Source organism: Psammomys obesus, unplaced genomic scaffold, assembly GCF_907164565.1.
Source record: "Psammomys obesus unplaced genomic scaffold, mPsaObe1.curated_primary_1811, whole genome shotgun sequence".
In the NCBI taxonomy this organism is placed as follows: domain Eukaryota; kingdom Metazoa; phylum Chordata; class Mammalia; order Rodentia; family Muridae; genus Psammomys; species Psammomys obesus.
In genome coordinates, this window is record NW_026596046.1 from 26,510,676 (window position 1) to 26,537,728 (window position 27,053).

The 27,053-nt window shown below is 39.0% G+C and overlaps 1 protein-coding gene across 7 annotated transcripts in view; it reads left to right on the top strand.

Annotated features, from left to right (window-relative positions):
- The window catches only part of Dlg2 (discs large MAGUK scaffold protein 2), a 1,446,492-nt gene that overhangs the window by 208,899 nt on the left and 1,210,540 nt on the right, over positions 1 to 27,053 (top strand). Inside the window, exon 1 of one of the 7 annotated variants that reach the window (XM_055623356.1) lies at positions 6,725 to 6,740. The exons of the other annotated variants lie outside the window; for them this stretch is intronic. The gene's annotated coding sequence lies outside the window, so the exon portion shown is untranslated. Of the gene's footprint in view, positions 1 to 6,724; positions 6,741 to 27,053 lie in introns of those variants that run through there. 7 annotated transcript variants of the gene reach the window in all.

Below are 27,053 nucleotides of genomic sequence, written 5' to 3' on the forward strand. Positions count from 1 at the left end.
TCCTTCTCATGATCTTTATTAAGTAGGCTGGATATTTATACATTCCCTGGCTTGCATATTATCATAATGTCACCAATGGAAATGGAACTAATTTCATTGGGAGAAGACAGAATTGAGACCCTCAGGTGACAAGAGTTCCTTTTAGGTTTTTGATGAATATTTTACTAATTTAATTTTTTACTCCGAATATGAATATAATCAGCGATAGTGTCCACACTTCACGGCTTTTCAGCACACACCCATTTTTTACTCTGGTTGGCTCAGCTGTAGCTCTGAGTCAAGGGAGGTTCCTCTTGTTTCAGGAAAGGCTATTTTGCTTTGATTTTTAATAACAACCCCACATCCACATGTTTCCAGTATACCTTTTTTTGGAAAGATTTTTTTTTGTGATTTAACAAGTTAAAAAATCTTTTCCTCAAAAATTTTTTAAAACATGAGCAGATGGTGCTTTTCTGTGTCTTTTTAAGGGTGCTCTGTCTTCCACAGCAGTGCCTAAGCTATGCATCTAATATACTGTAGCTGAAAATAACAGGAAAGAAAAAGTGGCCGTTTAGGTTTTGAGCCTACAACAGCACTTCTACCTTACTAGACACTTACTGTGCAATTCAGTGGCATTTGTGTGGACATTTGACAGCATTCGGACTAAGGGACTCTGGGCTCATGTACTGCTTGGAATAAAGCTCAGCATGACTTTACAAATTTAATTTTATATAGCCAGTAATTTAAAGTAAATATGCCCCAATTATGCATTAACATGTGTAATACTTTACACTCGATCATAATTGACAAGATTGAATGTGAAGAATAAGAGCAATAAATTCAATCTGTCAGACATTTTTATTATTCTCCCCAGCCATTGTGTCTTTCCTCTACAAATCATTGAGTCTTAACCAAATGAATTGCTTAATTGAGGTTATGACAAGTACTTGGCAGAGAATTTGCTTCTTCTCTGTTTTGCAGAGCCCATCCCAGTGTCGCACTAAAATATGCATATATAAATAATTTAATCAGTTATGGCCATGCCCCAGTCCCCAGAACATTTCTGATAGTGACACCAGGTGACATGTATGGGCAATCACTGCTATGGCCCTCTGTACTTTACAGGCAGGGACAGAGTTGGGAATAAAAGTAACATTTTTTTTATTCTTTGCTCCTTACATTATCTAAGCAGAATAAACTATGGTGGTGGTTAAACAAATGATCTTGTTTCTATTTTAACTGTGATAGTTAACGGAAAATTTATTTTCTCTGCGTTATTACATTTCTCTTAAAAAGAGAATGTGGAGCAGGGAGAGACACTGTTAACAGAAAATTAAAAAAAAAAAAGAGTTTTTTTTCCCCTAAGCAAGCAGCCCATTCTCTGCCTAGCCCATTCTTCAAAGTTTTCCTGACCTTCCTAGGTTAAGCTCATAGTACTCTTCCTTTGAATGTCCTCTAAGGGATTTGTAACATGGTGAGTCTATCTCCCTCATCATGGTGCAAGCCTAATGGGAACAAGTTCTCTTTTATTCAGTTTAACTCCTCTGACCCCTAGACATCACCTAGTGAACAGTACTCAATAAATTTTACTAGATTAGCAAAAAAGACAATATCTCTCCTTGTCACTCCTGAGTGTTATTGAGTTGTTATGTCAGAGTTTACATTTTCTCTCAGATAATGACTTGAAGATCTTCCTGGTCAGAGGAATACTCCATCCTGTCCTGGATCAGCATGCCCTGAAATGGCTGCTTTTATGTAGATAGAAGTTGCCATTGCTAATATCAGGGAAAATGTGTTGCACATGCCTTCTATGCGATAGCTCCATTTTGAATATTGGCAAATGGAAGTTTTAAGGAAGTGAGCAATCTGTCCAACCTTACAGGACCAATAATCAAAAGTCATTTGGTATGGTAGAAAACATTATCCCTTATTGCCTTATACATGTCAGAAATTCATTGGATGTTATGCGGTTATAACATTTTATGAATGATTTGTAAGAAGTTTAAAAGTCATCCATGGTAAGCTCGTTGCCTTCTATCCAATATGCAATGGTTTTTGCTCAAGTTCTGATATATGTAATTGATAGATCTAATGTCTAGGTCGGCTAATGAAAATTTTTAAAAATGACAGTGGTTAGAACGGAACAATCTGCTTCCTGAGGAACTTGAAAACTATTGGAAATTCATCTGACGTTTATAGTGTGGTAAAGCTGGCTGATAATGGTAGCATTGAGTGATCTCGCTTCATACACATACTGCTTTTGAAATATTTTAAGTTTTCAAAGCCAAACTGCTTAAAGATCTCTGAAGGGAATTGCACCTACTTTAAGAATTTCTTGGTTTATTTTGGGCAATTTAAGGATTATAAAATACTTCATTTTAACTCTTTATAAACTAGAATATAATAATTGCTTGAAGACTAGTTTGTATTTTTTTTTTCTTTTGGACAACTCTTCAGTTTACCTAAAAGCACAAATGGTTCTGTAAACACTTAACTGAGGTACATATTGAACTAGAAAGATACAACATTAAAAGAATACATCTTATTTTCAAATTTATAGTGCCCTACAATAAGTGCATACTTCTAGTTTTTTAAGTTCACACTTAGTGAAAAGGTCACAACAAATTTAAAGAAAACCCACTTTGAAGAGCATTGCCTTAAATAGTTTTTAATTAATTTTTTTCCTTGGGAATGTAATATATGTATAAAATAAGATATTATTCTATTTGCTCACCCTTTCTCCCTTCCAACTTCTACCACATTTATCCAAAAAGACTGACTAACCAGGATGAATGTACTGGTACAAGAGTAGCAAAACTGTTATGGAGTAACTAACAACTTTTTAATTGAATTTGAGGCTTGCTTCATAGGATGGAATTAAGCCATGGCAGGTGCGGTCATAGGTCCTAGTGTAGAACCTATTATTGTTATTTTCTTATATGATTATGCTGTCAAATTATACCCTTATATATGTACTTCTATATTCTTTGGTTAGAAAAGATACTTTTGTTAGTGGACAGCAGTCAACATAGAGATGAAAAATTTGTCAAAGAGCTAAGGATAAGAAACTGAGTGTTCATCTCTAAATGGGAATCTTTATCAATCACTCCCCGCCCACTACACACAAGACTCAGGGAATATCATGGAAGAAGACACAGAAATAATATAAGAGCTGGAGGATAGGTAGGAGTACTATGAAAGTGTAATCATCTGAACATGACATGGGCATTTCACTCACCTGTACAAGATCAAGACAGTCAAAATCCTGACATAGACAAGGGAGGTGCTTTCCAGGCCCCTCCACTTACTAAAGCGCTATTGGAAGTTGATAGCTCCTGAACATGGGGAAAACATTTGGAGGACATGGTCATGGTAATTTGCCCATGCTCCAGTGGATGCCCCTATACCCATGAATGTATAGAAAACATGGACTTAATAGATTATTGGAGGGTAAGGGGGTAAGAATAAGAATATAAAGTTGGATCAGAGATGCAATATTTCCAAAGGACCAGTCCTGACACCAAGATCTACTTCCCTCTTTCACATTTCTCTGTGTGAAGGAACATAAAATAGAGTTGATGTATTAAAAACTTCAAAAGAATAAGGCTGCTGATTTCAAAATCCAATCTCAAATCATGGAGATCACACGGCAAAGTAACTAAAGGGGTCTAGTGTCCTTTACAAAGCGACTTTCCAGCTCTAGGGTCCTCCAGGGCTGTCTCTGCCTCTCTCCTCTGATTCTTCTTAGACATTTTGTCTAAGGATGTGTGAGAGTGTGTGTTTTCATAGTCTTCCTATTCTACTAGGGTAAAATTTCATGTCCCAAGTGGTTTCAGACTCAAAGGAGACTATTTTTGTTACTCTTCTATGGAAAGAAAGCTTCCAAAGCTTTCCCTGATTCTGGAAGGGAATGAACATAATCCCCTAAACAGTTTGCCTCTCTCCTTCCTTTTTCCTTTGGTTTCCATCTCAAGGCCTTTCTCCCAAGAAGCTCTGTCTACCCAAGCTGTGCCAAGGGCACATGCCTAAGAGTTTGCTGTTCATACAGCCTTGGTTATTTATTTCCTTCAGGAAATAAATGTCCTTCAGGAATCTGTATTGTTTTTTCATTTAAGGACCCTGGTACCAGAGACCTACTAGTTACATTTAATTTCAAGGGTCAGAATTAGTTCTTTAAAACAGAGAACAGGACAGGAGCCTGCCACAGAGGGCCTCTGAATGATTCTAGCCAGCAGGGCATCAAAGCAGATGCTGAGACTTATTGATAAACTTTGGGCAGAGTGCAGGGAATCTTACGAAAGAAGGGGGAGACAGAAAGACCTGGAAGGGAACAGGAGCTCCACAAGGAGACCAAAATTCAGGACACAGGGGTCTTTTCTGAGACTGATACTCCAACCAAGGACCATGCATGGAGATCACCTAGAACCCCTGCATAGATATAGCCCCATGGCAGCTCAGTGTTCAAGTGGGTTCCATTGTAATGGGGACAGGGACTGCCTCTGACATGAACTCAGTGGCTGACTCTTAAGTCATCTTTCCCTGAGGGGGGGAACAGCCTTACCAGGAAGGTAATAGGAGGATTACCTATTTAGAGGAAGATAATGCAGTCAGTCCTGATGAGACCCGATAGGCTAGGGTCAGATGGAGGACCACCCCTATCAGTGGACTATGGGAGGGGCAGGGGAGGAGAAGAGAGAGGGAGAGTGGTATTGAGAGGGGATGAGAGAGGGGGCTACATCTGGGATACAAAGTGAATAAATTAAAATTAATAATAAAAAAGAATGGATAAGTGTTTTCCAAAGCCACCAGCATTTAACAAGAGCCAGAATCATTATCGAATCTGATAATAATTATGAATCAATTAGGCTTCTAAAAAGCTAATAAAGAAAAAAAAAGGTAGAGCAGGTTCAGGGTTTAGGGAACTTGAAGGACTCTGGACAGTATTTTGGGATATCCTTACCGAGGATAATGTGAGAAGCTATCAGAGATACAGATGTAAAACCAGGAGTTACTTTTTGCTTCCAAAGTAACATGTTTGCTTTTAAAGCTTTTTTTCTCATTTGATTTCCCTTATTTCTCTTCCTCATGATCACTGTGTCACAATCTGCCATGCACCTTGATTTATGCCTTGGCACATTTATCCACCTTAAGCACATCTCATCTTAGAATATTTGAAAATGTTTAGAAATAGTCTCTGTTGCAATTGACTGGAGAGAATTATTGGAGTTTAGTGGAAGGAGGTCAGGGGGGCTAAACACCTGGAAAGACGGGAAGTTCTCATGCATAATTTTTAGTTCACAATAGTACCTGATTCACCAAGAAACACTAGCCTGAACAGGGGTCTAGGTTCTCCATGCATGATCTTTGGTTGGAGTATCGGTCTCTGCAGGTCCCCTGGGCACAGGTATTTTGGCTCTTTTCTCCTTGTGGAGTTCTATCTTGTCCCCTCCAGGTCTTTCTATCACCCTCTTCTTCCATAAGGACTCCAGCGCTCTGCCCAAAGTTTGGCTATGAATCTTAGCATCTCCTTTGATACCCTAGTAGGTAGAGTCTTTCAGAGGTCCTCAGTTTCCAAGTGGGTTCCCTAGTAAGGGATACAGGGCTGTCTTTGACATGAACTCAGTGACTGACTCTTTGATCACCTCCCCCTGGAGGTACAGCCTTGCCAGGCCAAGGAGGAAGATAATGCAGCCAGCCTTGATGAGACCTGATAAGCTAGTGTCAGATAGGAGGGGAGGAGGTCCTCCCCTATCAGGGGACTAGGGAAAGGTCATTGGGGAGGCAGAGGGGGAAGGTAGGTGGGAATGGGAGGAGACAAGTGAGGGGGCTATAGCAGGGATACAAACTGAATATAAATTGTATAAATCAATGTATAAATAAAATTAAAAAAAATAAGAAAAACACTGGCCTGCCTCGAACCTGTGTACTTGTCCCTTGTTCTCTTCTGCAGCATTGTAATGCTGTGTCTGAGTGTCTGAGTTGGTATTCCAAGGAAAAGCAGCGATGTTAAAAAGAAACGAACACTGGATTCTTATTAGGCTATGTTCCAACACCATTATTCAGAGTTTCTAATTCTGATGACGAAGCATGGTTACACTGGAAAGGTGGAATCACTGATGGTCACAAAGCTTAGGGGATTGTAGTGACCAGCATATTAGATCGAAAGAGCATGAACAACCCCAGAGCTGATGTGCAATTCAAAGACCTAGAAAGATGACATAACAATATACTCGTATCCTGTCATTTTAGTTTTATTGTACTGACCTTAGCTGGTGTCACAGTCCATGGAGAAGGAAGCTAGAAGCATATAGCAGGAAAATACTGGCATTCTTTTCTTAGGGATGTAAAACATGCATATTATAAATAAAGTGCCCTGAGAACCAACACTGGACCCTTGAATTGGGGCTCTAGTTATTTACTGTAGATTCTCACAGACTGATTCAGGACCCTGTCAATGACCAGCCCGTGACTTCCCTTATTTGGCTTCATTCTAAGTAAGGGGAAGAATGTCTGCCAAAGAGGAATCCAAGGAGCATTTTTGTCTGTGGATTCCTTTCTTCTCTGCTGGGAGGCCAATATGAGAACATGTTTTAGGCAGGCCAGAGGAAATTGTTTGTCCAAATGCTTCTAATCAGGAAAGCAAAAGATCCAATAGACAAGAAAAAAAAGATTTTAACGTTTGTTTGTCTTTTCTTCACTGCTGTTACATTGTAAGACAGAAGGGAATACAAAAAGCTCTTTGCTGCCTGGAGTTGTCTTAGGTGAGTGCTGGCCAAGGTGTTTAGAAAGAAGTGATTATGTAAAGAGGACATGGAAGGAAGATTTCTCCTTGAGATGAGACAGAAAATGGCTATTTTAATTTTTTCTTAAAGGACTGAAGTACTTGTTTCAGGTAGAGGGAATTGCTATTTATCAGAGTACCCAGGAAAAATGGTTTAAAGGAAACCAGGAAAGAGGCATAGAAAAAGTAAATCCTGCCTCTGGGTTAGGTGAGGTAAAGGAGAGAAAAGAAGCAACAGACTTCGAAAGCAGATTGCACATCTACCAGTTAGTTAAGGATTTGAATTTTACCTTCATGTCTGATCTACTTTGAGAAACTCCAGTGCTCATTCATTTCACTCTGGTCCTTTAAAGGAAAACAGAAATCAGTTTTTATTCGCTTGAAAAATACAAACAAGTTTTTGATATGCTTATTTTTTAAAACAACATTGGCATTTTTAAGCTATTTAATGAAAATGTCTGATAGGAACAAATCTACCTGATGTAAACCTCTTGGAAGGTCTCTGCTTCTTAAATTCTATGGGAACAACATTGAGAAAAAAAATCCCAGTATCAAAGACATGGGAGAAATCTTCATTCATACCATGGTTACCTCCAGGAATGCTTATAGAACAGCAAAACACTGAAAAAGGAATTAAAATACTTGCTGTTAATGCCTGCAACTGGACTTACACAAAAATGAAGTGCCAAAGGTCTTCTGAAGTGAATAGCAAGTCATTTTATTTGCCTTTTTAATATTATGTCTTGGAATGTTTTCAATATCAAGTTTTGTAACCCGTTGTCAGGAGGAGATAATGGGAGGCTCTGAAAATGTCAAGGCAAAGGTCGTACCTGACATATTAGTCCACAGGTCTGACCAGCAAAAACTTCATCATTTTTCTTGTCCCTAACTTACTTATCCCCTAACTCTCCTAGGTCTGTTTAAAGATAGGATAGCAGTTCTGGCTCCTGGTTGGTCACAATATGCTGCCGTTTTATTTTGGGATATGCTCTTGTATTCTTCACACAAATACTTGCCAGTACATCTGGCACCAAGATACAAGTTGGATGTCTCTCTCTCTCTCTCTCTCTCTCTGTGTGTGTGTGTGTGTGTTGTGGTTATTGTTCTATGTTTTGTTCTAACTCTAGCTTTTGGAAATTTGCCTTATGTAATAGTAGATGCTCAGGTGTTTGCTGGGGGAAATGTGTAATTTTCCTCTTAATAATTCCGTATAGCAAGCTTAAACACAGAAAAAAGGATGGAAAGGATGTGGGCCATGCTGAAATTTTATGTGCATGATTCTCAAAGCCAACTAGTATCAGTACAAGCATTCTAGGCATTCTTAAACACCAAGTGAAAAGGTTAAAATTTAAATTTTCAATGATCCACATGTCCTAAGCTGTTTAGATGTTCTTTGGAAGAAATAAATGGTACAGTCGCAGCACGTACTTTGTGGAGGGAAAGGGTGCGTGCCATTCCATTCATGTGTACAATACATGTTCAGCCTCTGAGCAGTAGGCCAGTGTGAGGCAATGTTTTTATACTCTAATGCTGACTGGAAAGGTGGGGAATGCAGCTTTCACAGTCTTAGGACACAGCAACTGCATCTCAGGCTGTTCAGGTTATGTCATTCACTTTTCTGTGCAGATGGCTGACTGACGTAGGAAGCAGATTTGAAGCAAGTCACCAGGAAGGCTGGGCACTTTAATGACTCTGCCTCCCAGTGGGATTTGCAGTTGGAAGTGATGAATGTTGAGAGTGAGCACTCATTTCCACTAAGGCTCCTGTGCCACAGCCTAGCCACTTGAGCCTTTGGCTGACATTTTCCTGCATGTTTCCCAGGGTCTGCTTAAGGCTTTCCTTGCCTAGCTTAATGATGATTTCTATCTCTAGTATTTGTCCTCTTTCAGGTGAGCTACATCTGTTCCATTTACTCTCATTCACTGTGACTGCCACATTCTCTCTTTGTCCCAAGTGATTCACAGTATGATTCTTGTACCAGCTTTTCAAAACTCACTTCACAGTGCTCTTATTTTCAACTTGCTTGTTAAGGGCCTTTGAAATTGGTTATTTTCCTTGGCTGCCACTGATTTGGAATTTTTCTAGAAACATCTGCCAGTATAGAATACTTTATGATAAGTGTTTATCTATTTGAATACAGAATTCATGACCACAAGAAAGACATGGGATGAAAACAAACTTACTTTCAATATTTTGATTAAAATGTATTTTGAACCTGAGAGTTGACATTTTATAATAAATGGACAGTTGTGGTCTTATTTTTGAAAGATGACACATAAAATATTCTGAGACAAAGGCATGCAATCGTGGGGACAATCAATAGTAATTATTGCTCACAGTTGAAATGGGTAGTGGTAAACCTCAATAGATTTTCATTAAACAGCCTCATTCCATGCCTCTCATTATTCAGGACCCATTTTGCTCTTTCCTAATAATGTTTAAAATGTACTGCAATGGTAACTTTTTCATTGCTGTGACACTAAAAGAACAACCTAAAGGAAGAAGAATTTATTTTATTCACGAATTCAGTTATTTACATTTATGATTGGCTGGTTCTAATGTTTTTAAACGTGCAGCAAGGCAGGAAGGTCATGGCATGAGGGCATGGCAGAGGGAAGCTATTGGCTTCCACCAGCAAGGAAGCCAAGAAGGAAATAGAGCAGAGACTGGAATGCTACAAGGGACCTATTTCCTCCAAGCAGGTTCATCTCTGAGCATATCCGCCACAGCCCTATCATGCCACTTAGCAGGTTCATCAGTCCATGAAGTTGGAGTGCATGTGATCCAATAATTTGCCAAAAGCTCCACTTCTGTGTATCGGTGGCCCAGACTTCAGCACATGAGTTTTAGGTTACACTTCCTATCCAAACCATAGCATGTATCAAATGTATTTGCCATAACACGTACGGCATATATTTGCCACTTAATTTTGTTTGCCTCTTGAAATTTTAATGATAAAAATTCATACACACACACTCACACACAATTACACAGCTCATCACATCAGCTCAGCTCTTGAGTGTCCCTTATACTCAGTCCTGAATATAAGCTTAACTCCCTCTCTAGTCTCTTCTTTTGTAAGATAAATAGCCTTGAGCTATCAATAAGTTATAAATTCTGTGAAGCTGAGAATTATCTTATGTTTTCCCTGCAGTTAGTGGTATAAAATGCATCATGCCTTTGTTTGTGTGTTATTGATGTTATATCAAGTAGGTTGGGTATATGTAGAGGTCTAACTGAATCAAAGATCATACCCTGTGTTTGTGAAGGAAGAAATGCTATAAAGAATTATCAGAGGAGCATCTGATCCTCACTGATGGAGTTATGGCTATTAAAATGATGGAGAAAGACCCAGGAAATCCTTATGGCTATTGAAATGATGGCGGCAGAACCAGAAAGTCCTCTGGCCATGAAAGTTATTTGCTGATAAGCTAAGGAGAGCAGGAGGCAGCATGAGAAGCACTGGTAACTCAAGAAGTAGTTTTGGGGTGGTTCATTCTCATTATTTGTCAGAAACTTTATTTCTTCAAACAGTGCTTTCATTTTAGAAATGCAATCTAACCTCCAAGTCATACACAATTGTGTGCCTGTCCCTTGAACAAAATGGGGGTTCTAGTCCTTGTTCTGTTCTGAGTGTAGAGTTACCATGGTGAACCCATCTTTCAAGTAAGACATCTATAAAGAAAACTGGATTGGTTTCCCCTAATTAAGTAAAGAAAACCTTGGTCATCTCTCACTTGTTATATTTTTGTCTTTTAGCAAAGCCCTTCAGTTTCTGTGATAACTGAGTACAGATTATTTCTTGTCAGTCAACATAGCAAGATGGGAATTTTCTATATTTAAAAAAAAACCAGCTTAAATTAGTTAAATATCCAAGCAAACTGCTTAGCTTGTTTCATTTTTAAGGATGAACCTAAAATATGGAATTCTAGAAAATGATTAAAAAAAAAAGAAAAACACAAAGCAAAATAGCTTACCCCTTCTAAAGGAAAGTTAGTTGTTGAGTGTCAGACAGCATAGGGTTGATCCATGGTATGTGTGAAGATCATGACTTCACACTTGACAAGTCTGCATCATTTGTTTTTCTTTCTGTTTTCTAGGTGGTCAAGGCCTTATTGGGCTCAAAGCCCTGATCTTCTAACTTAACATTTATTCATGCACATGGCTGTGTCTTTCTGAGATCCCTGGTGCTTATTCTGTCTTCTCCCCAAATGCCCCATCTATTTCTATGACATTTATTTACCACTACAAACTTTACCTCCTACAGAAAGTTTAATCCTGCACCACTGACTTGTATATCCAATTGCCTAACCAGTGTCTTCACTTTGATTTGATGTCTTACAGGAGCATCAGAACGCTTCCAAAGTTTATGATTTCCTACCGATCAATTTGTTCCTCCAGTGTTCTTCATCATGGATATTGGCCAATCCATTTGGTGTTTGATCATACCAATTCCAAAGACTTATCTTTTTCTCTGGCCATCTTTAATGTATCGATTTTTGACTCCTCAGTATATCTTAAATGTGTCCTTTACCTTCCTGCTACTTGTTTAGTTCAAGACATCATCTTTCCTCCTTTTTCTGCATCTCTTCTTATGCTAATGAATCTATACTGCATCATGTGGTTATAAATGAATGAAAATTCCAACCATTCTATTTTACAAATAAAGACTTGGAAGCCAGATGCTAGGATGAAAATCTGCTAATTCAGAGAGGTAGAGAAAGCAACCATCTGACCTTCCTTCTCAGCTCACATCTTGATAGAAAAAGCCCAAAAGACTCACTAGTTCAGATGACAGCCTAAGCGGGGGGGGGGGGGGGAACCCAAAGCCCAAAAAGCCTGAGAACTAAGGCTCAAGAGCTAGAGAACTAAAGCCCCTTCTGCTTCTACCTGCTGTCATAAATAGCCCTTAATTCAAAGTTCCTCCTACTCTTTAATCCCTGTTAGCTGGTTTCTTGCTCTGCCTCTTGACCAAGGATTAACTTTATTAAATTAGTGTACAGAAAGCTCTTGGTGTAAAGGTGTGTGCTAGGGCTGGCTGAACCATACTATAATCACCTGTTTACAATAAACAGGGAAGTTCTTAGAATAAAATGTATGGTACAGCTCAACCACACCAAACAAGGAACAGGGTTTTACAGGTCACAATTTTGGAGCTCCCAATGGAATAAAATATCCTGCAAAATGTGAATCAGACAGAATTCTGTACAATAGATTTTTTATTTATTAATTTAGTTAGTTTTTTTTTTTTTTTTTTTTTTTGAGACAGGGTTTCTCTTTGTTGCCATGGCTGTCCTGGAACTCACTCTGTAGACTAAGTTGGTCTCAAATTCACGGAGATCTGACTACCCCTGCTAGGATCAAATGCATGAGCCACCACAGCCCAGCAATAAGAAAGATACTTATGTATGTGCTGTATTCCTCATTTTTCTCCTAACGGTCTTCTTTTATTCAACTGTCAATTTAATTCATACTTCCTTCATGGAAGCTTTCCTTGACTGTCCACAAATAGAATTCTCTATTACAGTCTCAGGGATATTTGTACTTGTCTCTTTGTCTTCCTTGTTAAACTTTAAGGTTGTTGAAGCCAAATGTCAGGTAATTTTAAAAATTGTTCCATCTATTGTTTCCAGCATAGGGAAATGTACAATTAAAAAATATATAATCCAAAACAGAAAAAAATACCCACTGTTACTGTGTATACTTCCAAGATTTTCTAGAAGTCTTTATGAACATGACTGACATCCTAGTTTGGTCTCTCTATGTTTTGTAAGATTGCCATCACCCAAAGGTTATGCCTCACAGAAATCTTTAGATTTTACTAAAAGCTTCCTTTTCTTGGTGCCCTGATAATCTCTTCAACAAACAGAATACCAGTCTTGTTAATTACCTTTCTGAGAGAAGAGTTTTCATCAAGGCTCTTGTTCATAAGAAAAATGACAAATGACGTCAGTGTTTAGATTTCCCATCAGTGTTTGTAAGTGAGCATTAGCACTTCCTTGGATCTTTATAAGGTCAGGTCATTTCAGTAAGATGTGTTATTTCAGAATCTTAGCCATCATATTGAAGAATTTTGTTCCATATCCATGGTCTCGACTGGGATCACTTCTTCAGTTTCTAGTTGATCTGGTAATTTTATTTGGAGGAGTATCTGGCACATTCACACATGTTAAGGTTCAACATACTCTTTCTAGGAAAAGATAACTAAGCCCAAAGGCTGTGTGTTATTAAGTCATCCTCAAGACATATTCCAAAAATGCTGAGAATAAGAGAAAAGATCATAGCTTTACTTATGATAACAAATTCTAGTGAGTGACTCTCTTCCAACACTTCAGGGAATTTGTTTTTTGTGTATAGAACTCCTCAAAGTGCTAAAGGATTCGATGTCTTCCTTACCTGGTTTTCCCTTCAGGGTTTTGGCAAATGTGTTAGTCACTACATGTCACGAATTACCACATCCTTGGTGGTTTGAAGCAACACACGTGTGTGATCTTACATTTTCTGATGCACGAAGTCTTACAGGAATAAAGGAAAGTCTCAGTGGGGTTGCAGTTTCCCTAGAGGCTTCAGAGGCAAATCCGGCCCTTTATCTTTCTAGCTTCTATAGGCTGCCTGCCTTGCTGGCCCTTTCCCTTAAAGCGCATCCTACTACACCCTCCCCTCCTACCCGCACACCTCCTTTTTTAACTGCTACCCTCCTGTCTCTCTTATATGCACTCTGTGATTTACACTAGATGTACCAGAACAACAGTAACCTTCCCATCTCAAGTTTCTTTACTCAGATGTAACCACAGACATCCTTGTGCCTTCCAAAGAACATACCTGAAGGGTCTAAGAATTAGTGTACATATATCTTGCAGAAGCTGCTATTCTTTCTACCACACTGAAGTATATTTCACAGTTTTACATTTATAAAAATTCCAGACAAAATTAAAGTTCAGAAATAAAAGTTATAGCTTGTCTTTTTTTTTTAAATTTTTGGTTTAATATCATGAGTTTTGCATTCTATCTAAAATGCCATGCATATATTATAGCTGTTTATTATCAGTCTGTTTCATTAAGTTTCTGTCTGCTCAAATGTGAAGAATGACCATTTGTTGGCTTAAATTAGGTATCTGATCAATAAAAACTATCTTCAGAAACTGTGAAGACAGTCAAGCTTTTTAATCATTTGTGATCACACTCTACACACTTACATAGGAAATTATGGTGACTAAAATTACAAGTGACTAAAAAAACAATAATTTTTTATGAAATCTAATATAGCTCAACCCAATCTTTAAGCACCCTAGATGGTGTCCCTTTGATTAAAACATTGCTGACCTTAAGAGAAGTATCACTGCCACTTTACAGTGACGGTGTGATATGTACTACTGTATTACAGCATTTACCACATTGGCGTATTGATCTGTTTATTTCCCAAACTACTTGCAAATCCCCTAAGGGCAAGGACTGTGTCCCTGCTTTTCTTAGTACTGATGCTGCTTCTGACTGTTCCTGACATGGTGGTGCATTGAGGGAATGAGTCTCTGTGTATCCCTTCTTGGGCATTAGCTGGCTAGCTACATCTTAACACTGGTGGCTGAACATGACAGTCAGACAGGCTGAATGAATATAGAAGGATGACTAGAATCCATCTCCGTTCTTTGGTAAAACAAATCTTTGCATATGTCACTCTATGAAGTTCAATCAGTTATTTTCTCTCACAGTGCTTAGTATAATGTAATGTTTGGAACAAATTCACATATATGCATTCTGGATTATTGATAGAGTAAGCATGACATCAGAGAAATTAAGTAATGCGAGAATATTATTGAAAATTGAGAATATTTCATTAAGTGAGAAGAAATTAGATCTGAAATTGGAAAATCTGTAGGTAAGTTCAGGACATCTGAATCTGTTAAAATGAACTGTCTCAGTGGATAACACTTTCAGTCACACTATCAGCCTGCTTCTCTGTATACAGAAATAACATGCTTTTACTCTGTAGTTACCTTCACTCCTTTGGTTATTTGGCAAGTATCTTACCATTTGTTGACATTTCACTGTATCAATAAGAAGTTTGGCCATATACTCATACCTACCAAAAACTGTCCAATGTGTTACATATAATTCTCCCCATATTTCTAGAATGTGACTAACAGATTAAGCCAGTTGTACATGTGTAATTTTATATATGTATATATATATATGTATATATATGTATATATATATACATATATATATATATATATATATATATATATTCAACCAACTACATTTAAAATTAAAGTTAGTTCTGTAAAATAACTTGAGAAGATAGCTGAGCTGTTTCAAGGTCTTAGACAGCCTCGTACAAAGATAAGGAAAGCAAGAATGAGAATAGGGAATGAGTTAGAGAATGAGTCTCTATATAACATTTTTTTGGCAATGGCTAGCTACATTGTAACACTGGCTGGGGAACATGATAATAAGACAGGTTGAAAGATTCTAAAAGAATGACCATCATCTATCTCCATTCCCTGGAAAACAAGTCTAAACACATGTCACACTAATGAGGATCAGTAAGTCATTGTCCAACATAAAACAGTGTAGTGTATGATCAAAGCAGAGTGAAATGCACATATTCTGAATTATTCATTGAGTAAGGATGGCATCAGAGGAATTAAGGGATTATATTTGTGTCTACATTTAGGGAATTATATGTGTATCTATACATACGTATGCATATTTTTTCTTTCTGGATATTTGGAGGCAGAGAATGGAGTCAGTCTCATCTTTAATCATTTATGTGAGCTCCTATATTTTAGTGGCTCTATGAACCACCCTGGCAGATAGATGCTTCGAGTCCTGATCCAGCAGATGCTGATGCTGACCCAGCATTGCAGCCCTTGTCAGTGCTGTGCAAAATTAAGTGTGTAAGATCCCAATTGAGCCCCTAACACGTGATACCCATTCTCTAAGATCTTAATACAAGCAGTATGGAGAAATCTCTGAGAATCATCCTTCCTCAGCTCATGTTTGGGCGGTCCTGTTGTTGAGACTTTATGGATGTAGCTTCTGACATCCCTAAGAGCCAGAATATCAAGGCATTTTCTCTGAGATTGTGTAACCAGGAATGTTGGCTACTTTGTTAGGTTTCTATGTCTACCAGCCCTTTTCATGCAATCCCTTCCAACGCTCTCCCGACCTAGCAAAATGTAGTCCAGAAAGAAGGGGGAAGGGGACGCAGACCTCTTTAGCCTACTTCCTGCTGAGTAGGGACATCTAGTTCCTTGGGGAAAGTCCAATCTTTATAATCAGAATATGACAAGTGACCAACAATCCAGCAATCCAGCAATCCAGCAATCCAGCAATCCAGCAATCCAGCAATCCAGCAATCCAGCAATCCAGCAATATAGCAATAGCAAAAGCAGAAACAGGACAAGCCCCAGCAGCAGGGGCAACAGCAGTTGCCTCTTCAGTGCATTCAGGACCCTCTCTGGGCTCTGGCATTTATAAGAGTCTCCAAAATTCCAAATTTAACTTATCTTCAGCTGGCAAAATCATGGCACTCCTAGACCATGAGACACATTATAGTCTGCTGCTGTGGGCAGTCTGAAGCAGCCCCGTCCCTACACCTGTGATTTAAAATAAAAACATATTCACTTAACTGTTTTTTTTTTTTAAGAAATCAAAATTCTCACTACAAGATTGTATCTCCAAGGAGGTTGTCCCGAAATGTTCCCTGAACCTTAGGTGTTTTGTAAATGTATCCATTGGGACCTGGCTCCCCAACTCTGTATTTGACTGGTTGTAATTCTCATAAGATTCTTAATAATAGTTTACTTCCTATTCTTTGTTTGCTGGTGATGTCAGCTCCATGTCTAAAAGCATAGAGTACTATATTTAGAGGACAATCTTGTTGTATTTGTATTTTGTCATATTTTGAATGAAAAGATCGAAAGACTTGTCATTATTTTATATAAGACAATTATGTTATAATATATGACACATGTTACTATATACATACATAGATTAAGAGATGAAGGTATTTATTATATTTACAAGGGCAGTGGGTATGAATATACATAAATAATGAAAGACATTAATATATCTATTCATCAATCCATGTGATAGATTATCAATGTTCTTTATTGTCAACTACCACTGTGAGTCATTTGTGGAATGATTCAGAAGAGATCAAGAAGGATGATTTTCAAGTAGATATTTTTCTCTAAAGGAAAATTTAAAAGTCATTAATGTCATTCTTTTAATCTACTAATTTGAGGGGGAAAGGAATATGACATTTAAAAATTAAGGAAAAAAAAGTTATGGTTGTGTTGTGGTTTTTTCTTCCCCTGGGTGACATTTTTAAGGGCCGAGAGCAGGTCCTTGCACAGGAGCAGTTACAAAGGTTGACATCTCTTAGAGTTCTCATTCAGTTTTCATGGGTTCTTTATTCCTACTTCTAAAGCTGCTTTACTGTCCCTTGGGCTTTACATACTTCATCTGTTTTCCTTTAATGGTATGATTCACTAACATTATGCCTGAACTGTTAGAAACTCATAAATCTATATATCTACGTTCACGGCACAGGGTACTAACAACTGCATGCGTAACATTGAGGTTAACTCATTCCATCAAAACCCTCTCCATTTTTCTATCTCTTTGCTTTTATGGATTTTACTTGCATTTCAGTCACACATGTGTTAAATCAGAGAGACTGTATTTATTCCCTGGTTAAACCCAAATACTGCAAGAAAACACACTAACATCAGATAAAATTCCAGTACACGTTCTCGGAGAAATCCACAAATTCTTTGAAAAGCAGAGTTCTTTAAAAATGTGGAAATAAATCCACTGGGGAATCATTTCTGTTTCTGGTATGTCTCTCTGTCACTGTACTGTATTAACAATTAGGATAGATTCAGGATTATTATACAGTTAAGAAACCCTTGTTTTTACATAGAAACAGGGAATGTGACAATAGGATTGTTCAATTTTTTTGATAGACTGAGCTGAACTAGATGTTGTATGGCAAAATGTTTCTTGGGAGATGATACACACAGCTCTGCAGCCTAAATGGAGAGACCATGAAAGACCGAAGCACAGATACAACCAAATCCAACTTGATGAACTAGTGAGTTTAATTGGGGTTGCTTATGGGAATGGGATGAAGAGTATTTATAAAAGCAGAAATGACTCAAAGACAGCTGCGTCACCAAAGCCCATCCCAACACAGGTAACAACTCACAAAAGCTGGGAACCTGGAGAGAACTACACAGCCTGCAAGTTTGGAGCGTGTTTTTATGCCAGCTGACTCGGTTGGCCTAAACCTTTTCCGGTCAGTTCAGCTGCTTCCTGTTTCTTTTCAGGCAGCTGGTTTGATCTCAGGATCCTCTTTTCAGCTTGTCTTATCTGAGAGGCTGGGCCCTAGTGTATCTGATCATTTTCAGGGACTTCCAGAACCTATTTTTGAATTGTTTATTCTCCTGCTGAAGGCACTACCCTGCTGGATAGAAATTTTCAATCCCGGAGAAAACTGTTACACAACACCAGTCTATGCACACTATGTATTATTAATTTATCCATCAGATCTTTACATAGTACCCAGTAGGCAATGAATATGTTCAGTAGCACATGGGAAACAAGAAGAGTTCAACAACAGCCGACTACCTAGTATTAAGAGGTGATTTTCGCTTGAGTCAAACTTGGAGTCTGCTTCTGCCTTTTGCTAGATGCGTCACATGCAACATGTCACTTTAGACCTATGGATTCCAGTTTTTTCACCTTTTACATATGACATAACTGAAGATAGGGGGACATTATAGTAGGATCACCTGCCTCCCATGCATAGAGAGCTCATTTGGATCCTCAGTGCCCACCTAACAAGCCCAGCTTGGCTAGTTCCCCATAACCTCACTTCCTTGGCCAGCTGGCCTAGCAAGAGGGAGACAGGGAGGGATTAGGGCCTGGGTAGAAGAAGGTTGACAAGATCCAGGTTCAGTGAGAGATGCTGTCTCTAGGAAATAAAATAAGAGTCATAGAACAGGACACAGCAAGTCCTCCTCTGGTCTCCACAGGCATGCACAACACATGCATGCACACTCACACACACACACACACACACATACACACATACACACACACACACCAGTTACTCCACATACCGGAGTATGAGCTATGTGTGTGTGTGTGTGTGTGGCATAATCATTTCATGAGATTATAAGGAGAAGGATAGAATGTAAGGTAGCTTTAATCTTCAATTATGTCTCCTCATTTCTGCTCCATCATCACTGCCTTGAAAGTAGAAAAAGAAACCGGGTTCACTCACTTAGCTGAGGACAATGTAGCTTGGTTAAGATAGGTAGGTCAGACAGTGACTATAAGAGAATACTCCTCCCAGCCTCTGCAGGATCAGAGCGCTTTCCATTATACATCTCTCAGCACCTTGGGCTCTTTCTGGGATGAAAGTTACTATCCAACCCTCAATGTATCATTGCTTCCTTCATAACTGACACAGTCTATCTCAAGCCTCTTTTTGCATAAACCACTGAGGATCTTTTTGGCTGTATCCTGGTCTCCTCCCATAAATCTGTGGGCTAAAATTATTTCTTTCTTTTCAATTTGGAAGGGTTAGGTATACATTGGGTCAAACTCGGGTCCTGGCAGCAAATCACTGTGGCTTTAATGGTGCTCTTGTTGTCAGTGTGCCCAGAAGATTTGAGCAATGGGAGCTTCCACAGACAGAGCTCAGAAGAAACACATTTTGCATGTAATTGAATACAATTTGAGGTTGCCATGGCTTCTATCATCCAGGACCTGTACAAAAAGAAAAAAAAAAAAAGAAAAAAGAAAAAAGCAGAGAGCAGTCCTATCTTGCTTAATCATTCTCTCAACCTTTTGATCTTCCTCCCTGTTGATAATCAGTGCTGAGCATATTTCTCGCCGCTGAGAAAGTGGGCAGGCACTGCTGAAGCCTGCAGCAGATTCTAAGGTGTCTCCTTAGGGGGTTGGCAAAGGATACCTTGTGAAGCTGAGAAGTTCTTTTAAAACCGTGTTTGTTTCCTTCACCCTTGAGAGTCTGAGCAATCAGTCTTAGGCTTTTCCTTTCTAAACTGCCTATGCTTATGAAGTGAATAATTTAATCAATGTATGAAACTATTTTTCCCTAAACAATTTCAGCTTTGATAGCTAATTTACATATATGTTATAGGAGATTTTCAAATTGATTAGGTAACTTTTTTCCAAGTCAGTCTATAAAAATTGTCTCCTCGGGCAACTTTTGTTAGGTAATTTGAGTTAATTTTTTTTTTTAACTGAAGATCAACAACCCATTAATTTCCAAAGCTATAACCAAATATGTGGTTATATGGTATGCTGGCTAGTTCTATAACAACTTGTCATGTACTCTTGACTTACATGGGAAGAGAGAATCTTAATTGAGAAAATGCCTTCATAGGATTGGCCTATGGGCAAATTTGCTGCTCATATGCTTGGTTTGTGACTGATGTGGAAGGCACCACACAATGTTGGTGCCAGCCCTGGATGGTTCTGGGTTCCCTAGGGAAGCAGGCTGAGCAAGTCATAAGGAACAAGCCAGGAAGGAGCACCCCTCCATGGCCTCTGCATCAGCTCCTGCCTTCCGTTTCTTTCCTGACTCCTTTTGATGATGGACTATGATGGGGAAAAACATATAGGGGGGAACAAACTTTTACGTCTGCAATTTGGTTTATGGTCTCGGTGTTTGATCACGGCAATGGAAAGCCTAATGGACACACATGGCTCCATTTAGAATTTGAGATAATTGAAATGTCTCTAGACTTCCTGACCCAAACAGAGAACTCCCACACATCACTGAACTAATGGATATAGTACAGACAGAGGCAGCAGAAGCATCATTAAGTTCTGCATGTCCAGATACAGAGCACAGTAGAGAATTTCTTTGTGGTTCTCTCTTAGAATGAGAACCTTAAATAATACTGGAAGTAGATTTCATTCTGATCATCTAAGTCCCATAGAAATGTCTAGTGTAAGGAAGGGTTGGGCCAATGGGAAGGATTCCGATTCTGCGCTCAGACTAGCAGACATGTCTTGATGTATAGAAATATGCAGTGGGAATGCAGCAAGAGTGAGGAGCACTCAGACTCGGTGGCATCTCTGTCTCAGCTTGGCAGTGTTGTGTTTTATGTAGCTGTTTCATGAGAATGACAAAGAACACTTTATGATGTATTTGTTATGAATAAAAACCTGTTTGACTACTTCTGGCCTTTTGAATGATAGTGAAGACAAGTGCCTTTGGAAGTATGTATATGTATATGTTCTGTAAGCCACCCCTCCTATATTTATGGATTTTTATATCTGTATGGCAACATTTAATCTATTTTCTGTATCTAAATACATTCTCCATTCTTGTGTATGGATGTGTGCACATATGTAAATGTGAATGGTTTGTGTGCAGGTTATGGAGACATCTGTGTGACTATGTCTGAAGGTTAGAGGTAAGCATCGAGTTTCGTTCCTTGAGAAAGTGACCCATCTTATTTTGTTTTGTTTTTGAGATAAGATCTCTCACCGGCTTATTAGTAAACAATTCACCAGTAAGCCCACGGCAAATGCTTGTCTTCACCAACCTTAGCACTAAGATTACAAACACAAGCCACTATGCCCAGCCAGTTCTTTATTTGTGTGTTTGTTCTTGTTTATTATTATTATTACAATTTACTCTCTTTGTATCCCAGTTATAGCCTCTTCCCTCATCTCCTCCCAGTCCTACTCTCCGTCCTTCTTTCTCCTCTATCCCTCTTCCCTAGTCCACTGATAGGGGAGGTCCTCCTTCCAGCCTATCAGGTCCCATCATTGGATCCATTTTCTCTGTAGGCTGGCTAGGTTACGCCACCAGAGAGAAGTGATCAAAGAGCAGGAAATTGAGTTCATGTCAGAGACTGTCTCTTCTCCCCTTACTAGGGAACCCACATGGACACTGAGCTGTCTATGGGTTAAATGTGAGGGGTACGGGGTCTAGGTCCTCTCTACGTATGGTCATTGGTTAATGCATCAGTCTCTACAGTCCCCCTGAGCCCAGCATTTTTTGGCTTTGTTGGTCTCCTTTTGAAGCTTCTGTCTCCTCTGTCCTTCTGTATCTCTCTTCTTCCATAAGACTCCCTGTGCTCTGCCCAATGTTTGGCTATGAGTCTCTACATCTGCTTTGATCCCCTGCTGGGTGGAGTCTTTTAGAGGACATCTGTGGTAGGCTCCCATCCTGTTCCCTCTCTTCTACCACTTCTGGTATCTATCCCGCTTTTCTTTCTGAATTAAAATTAATCATCTTTCCTATGATCCTCCTAATGTGGCTTCTGGGGCTCAAACTCAGGCTCTTGTGTTTACATGGCATTTACTCTGCTGACAGAAGTTGCTTCCTATATAAGAGAGGGAGGGAATTTAGGGAAATATTTTCTTACAGTAAACCACTTCACATACTATCTCTTTCTCTATAAAGTTCCTGACCCTCCCTGGCTGGATAAATGGCTCCCATTTTTTTTCCATTCTAAGTAATTAGTTGCATCTCAATTAGCATACCTGCCGCTTGGTCTGTAATTACTTGTTCACATGCCCGATTCTACCTAGAATGTTAGGCATATGTTTGTAGATATGAAGTAGGTCAAGCATTGCTGAGAAAATCAGAGTTCCTTACTTAAGGCTGATGAAGATCCAAATTATATGTTTATAGAGAACACAGAATGTGCAAATATGATGGTGGTGGTAGCAGCCAGGAGAGAATAAAAATAATTCAAAATAACGAGAAGGTTATGTGACCAGAGAACATTTAAAGAAAGGACAGGAAATGGACAAGCTAATGTGTGAAAGTGTATATATTGGTTCTGTTGGTTCTATTACTAAGCATGGAGGGCTTTAATTCTGGCTCTGAGTCTCAATGTTTGGCAGCACTGAGAGAAAATGAGATGATAAATACAAAACTGGCAAACAAATTTATTTATAGTATGGACCCAAACTGAAGAAAGGGAACCTCTTATTGTGTCTCCATCTTGTCCATGGAAGTGTTATAACTTTACAGAAAAGATGAATAGCCAAATAGTAAGTGTAGGTACAGCTTTGAGCCTACAGTACAAGGATGTGGGCTTACGTCTTTATCATGGTTCTTGATGGTACGTTTTCCTGGGAATGGAACGTTTACATCTCCATGATGGTATCATAGGTAGCATAATGCATTCTTCTATCAGCATAGAGTCAATAAAAGTAATCAAAAGGTAACACTTATTACATGTAACAGGTAAAGAAAGCACTGAGGTTATAAAGAGTGGTGCCCTCCTCAAACAAAGGGAGTGTGGGGATTTTACCCAGGGTGCCTGTGCATACTCCGTTACGAAAGCGTGCTGAGGGAAGGACTGTTCTTCAGTTTGCTCAGTTTGAGATGTATATTACTGAGAATGTTTACTTGAAGGACATAGTGCAAGAAGGTAAATTACATGCACATTTCTGAATGTGTTTGGTTTAATGCCATGAAGTATTTGTCCAAAGGATCAAAATTGTGGACAGGAATAAGTATGGGTATGCTCAACTTCTTTTGCTCAAAAATATTTTGCCTGACACAAAAGAAAAGAACACTAACAAAGTAGTGTAAGAGATCCCCCCTAAGAATTCCTGTTTTGCTCAGCAGGTCGCTATTTTCTCTGTGGAGTTGGAGCTAGAAAAGAAAACCTCTGCCTACATTCTTAGGGTCCTGTTAAGGGGCCATATGTCCTCAAGTGGGGATAAAACAGATATTACGCTACATGAATAAGTGAAATACTCTCAAGGCACCTTTACATGTTTCTGAGATATTTACTAAATTATTACCTGGCCAGAAGACACACAGGCTGGATAAGCTGGAAGGCATTCCTCGCTTCTGAGGCACTTTATAATTCTCTTCTTAAATATAATGCCTACCAGAAAAATAAAAGGGATGAAAATAATAAAAGGTCATGATATGGCACATCTGGAACCCCAGAAGCTGAAATGTATATAAAGGGGGTTTAAGAGTTCAAGGTCATATTCAACAACATAATGAGTTCAAAACCCTGTCTCAAGCATACACACACACACACACACACACACACACACACACACACACACACACCAAGAAAAAAAATACAAAACATTCATGTCTATTGCCAAAGTAAATACATGTAATAATACAGTTGGAATTCATTCCCCTTTGGTACCTACCTTTACTTAACAGGGTTATATAGGAAAGTAGTCCTTTCTAGGTACCAGCCCAGTCCACTGACATTATGAGAAACTTGATAACAAAGTTTTTGTTTCATTGAATTATTGTCATAAAATGTTATTTTAAAGAGTTAAACATGGTGGATACAGATTTGTCCCTATTTGTAGTGTAGGATAACTCGGAGTCATTAAGCAACTAGCCCAACAGGGCAAAACTAAGCACGGCCATGTTTGACATAGGTCCACACCGTGCTGTTAGTCCCATGGTCTTTTATTTAAATGTATGAATCCTGTTGTATCTCTTTCTCAACATTTATCTTTCCCACTTTGTGTTAGACATTAATTCCTTGAAGTCTTTGTAAACTGATTTTTTTTGGAAGTCTATGGAGTGATTACATGATATATGGTCTTGTAGAAAAAAATGTATATTTATTAGCAACTAGGGTGGTAATTATTGGCATTCATGTTAGCCTAATGAGTGAGGCGTGTGTGAAGTTTGTTGTGAAGAACGAAAAACATCAAATTAACTATACCAATTTAGATGCTTTCTACTTTCTAGAACACATTAGAATATCAGAATATGAGCATAAGCCTTCTCAAGAGCCTCAAGTGAGGAGACTTTGTAAAGAGGAAGAATAGAGAGCTTTTTTTGAGGGAAATTGTCTGGATTCTTCAAATAGGGAATTTTAGATGAAGAACTTGCCCTTAGGAAAGGTCTAAATGACAAGAGCTGGCACTGGGTCAGAATCTATTAGAAGAATGAAATTGGAAAATCCATTAGGCTGCAGGCTTTTAAAAATGGAATTGTGAACTTTTGCATCCATATAAACAGCCAGAACTGAAAAACGAAAGGTCAGCTTTAAACTCTGATGAAAGGATCTACATTAAAAAGGTTTGGCAATTTCAACTGTCAAGTTGTGATTGCTAATGACTCCATGGGGAAGGGGAGGAGAGAGAGCAAGCTCTGAGACAGGAGTGTTTATCTCTTCTCATGGGAGGAGAAGCTGGGCCAGAGTTCAGTAATGATTCTGAGTTCCAGTTTATACAGGTAGTGTGACGGCGAAGTTTCCATCGTAGAAAAACACAGGAATGGTGAAACTTCTGACAATAGTGTCAGAAGTTTCACCGAGGTAGCAGAGCCCACGTGTACTTAGTATAGCTATCCTGAATTTCTCTTTCTCTCTGGGGTCTTGAACATTTTTAACAACTTGAAACGCTACATTTAGTTATCTCTTTTCTATGTATGTGTGTGGGCATGCGTGTGCAGACTAGAAGAGAACTGGAAGAAGTCTCCTCCACTGCATGAGGCCCTCAGCCCACACTTGGGACTGTAGGCTTGACAACAAGCATCGTTAGCCACAGATCCATCCCACCTGTCTGTTAACCCAGTTCTAAGTTCTAATTCCCATTTATTTTTTTTTTCTCATCTGGTTTCTCTTACTAAGCTCAGAATATCTTTTATGTACTTTGGGTACCTGTAACCTGCACTTATTCTCTGACTTTCAAATGTGAGGATAGAATGAACGTTTTTGTCCTATAGCACCTTGCTTTGCTACCCAGTGTCATGCAGTAGTGTTTCTCATGTTATGTTGTGGTTACATGATCGTACCTCTCCCCATACCCCAGAGAAAGAAAAGCAAAAAATATTTTAGCCTTTGTCCCAGCAAACATAGCATAGTATAAAGTGCAAACTAAGTTAAGTAAATATTTTCTAGGTGACAGAAACATGAGTGAGTGTCCTTTCCAATGAAAATTCATCTTTCCACTTACTCTTTTTCCTATCATTTCTTTTTCTTTTTATTAATTACAGTTTATTCACTTTGTATCCCCCCTGTAGCTCACTCCCTCCTCCCCTCCCAATCCCACTCTCTCTCCTCCTTCTGCACCCATGCCCCTCCCCCAGTCCACTGATAGGGGAGCTCTTCCTCCCCTTTCTTCTGATCCTAGTCTATCAGGTCTCATCAGGACTGGCTGCATTATCTTCCTCTGTGGACTGGTAAGGCTGCTCCCCCCTCAGGGGAGGTGATCAAAGAGCAGGCCAATCAGTTCATGTCAGAGACAGTTCCTGTTCCTATTACTATGAAGCCACTTGGACGCTGAACTGCTATGGGCTACCTCTGTGCAAGGGTTCTAGATTATCTCCATGCATGGTCCTTGGTTGGAGTATCAGTCTCAGAAAAGAGCCCTGTGCCCAGATTTTTTGGTTCTGTTGATCTCCTTGTGGAGGTCCTGTCCTCTCCAGGTCTTACTATTTCTCCCTTCTTTCATAAGATTCCCTGCACTCTGCCCAAAGGTTGGCCATAAGTCTCAGCATCTATTTGATACCCTGCAGGGTAGAGCCTATTAGAGGCCCTCTGTGGCAGGCTCCTGTCCTGTTCCCTGTTTTCTCCCTCTTCTGATGTCCATCCTCTTTGCCTCTCTGAATGGGGATTGAGCATCTTAGCCATGAGCATCTTAGCCAGAGTCCTCCTTCTTGATTAGATTTTTAGAAGTACAGATTTTAGTATGTTTATCCTAAATTATATATTTAATGTCCACTTATGAGTGAGTATATACCCTGTGTGTCTTTCTGCTTCTGGGATACCTCACTCAGGAAAGTCTTTTCCAGTTCCCACCATTTGCCTGCAAATTTCATGATTTCCTTGTTTTTTATCCCTGAGTAATATTCTGTTGTGTAGATGTATCACAATTTCTATATTCATTCTTCAGTTGAGGGGCATCTGGGTTGTTTCCAGCTTCTAGCTATTACAAATACAGCTGCTACAAACATGGTGGAGCAAATGTCCTTGTTGTATACTTAAGCATCTTTTGGATATATGCCAACGAGTGGTATAGCTGGATCTTGAGGAAGCGCTATTCCTAATTGTCTGAGAAAGTGCCAGATTGATTTTCAGAGTGGTTGTACAAGTTTACATTCCCACCAGCAATGAAGGAGGATTCCCCTTTCTCCACATCCTCTCTAGCATGTGTCACTTGAGTTTTTGATCTTAGCCATTCTGATGAGTATAAGGTGAAATCTTAGGGTCATTTTGATTTGCATTTCCCTGGTGACTAAGGATGTTGAACATTTCTTTAAGTGTTTTTTTTTTTTTTTTTTTTTTTTTTT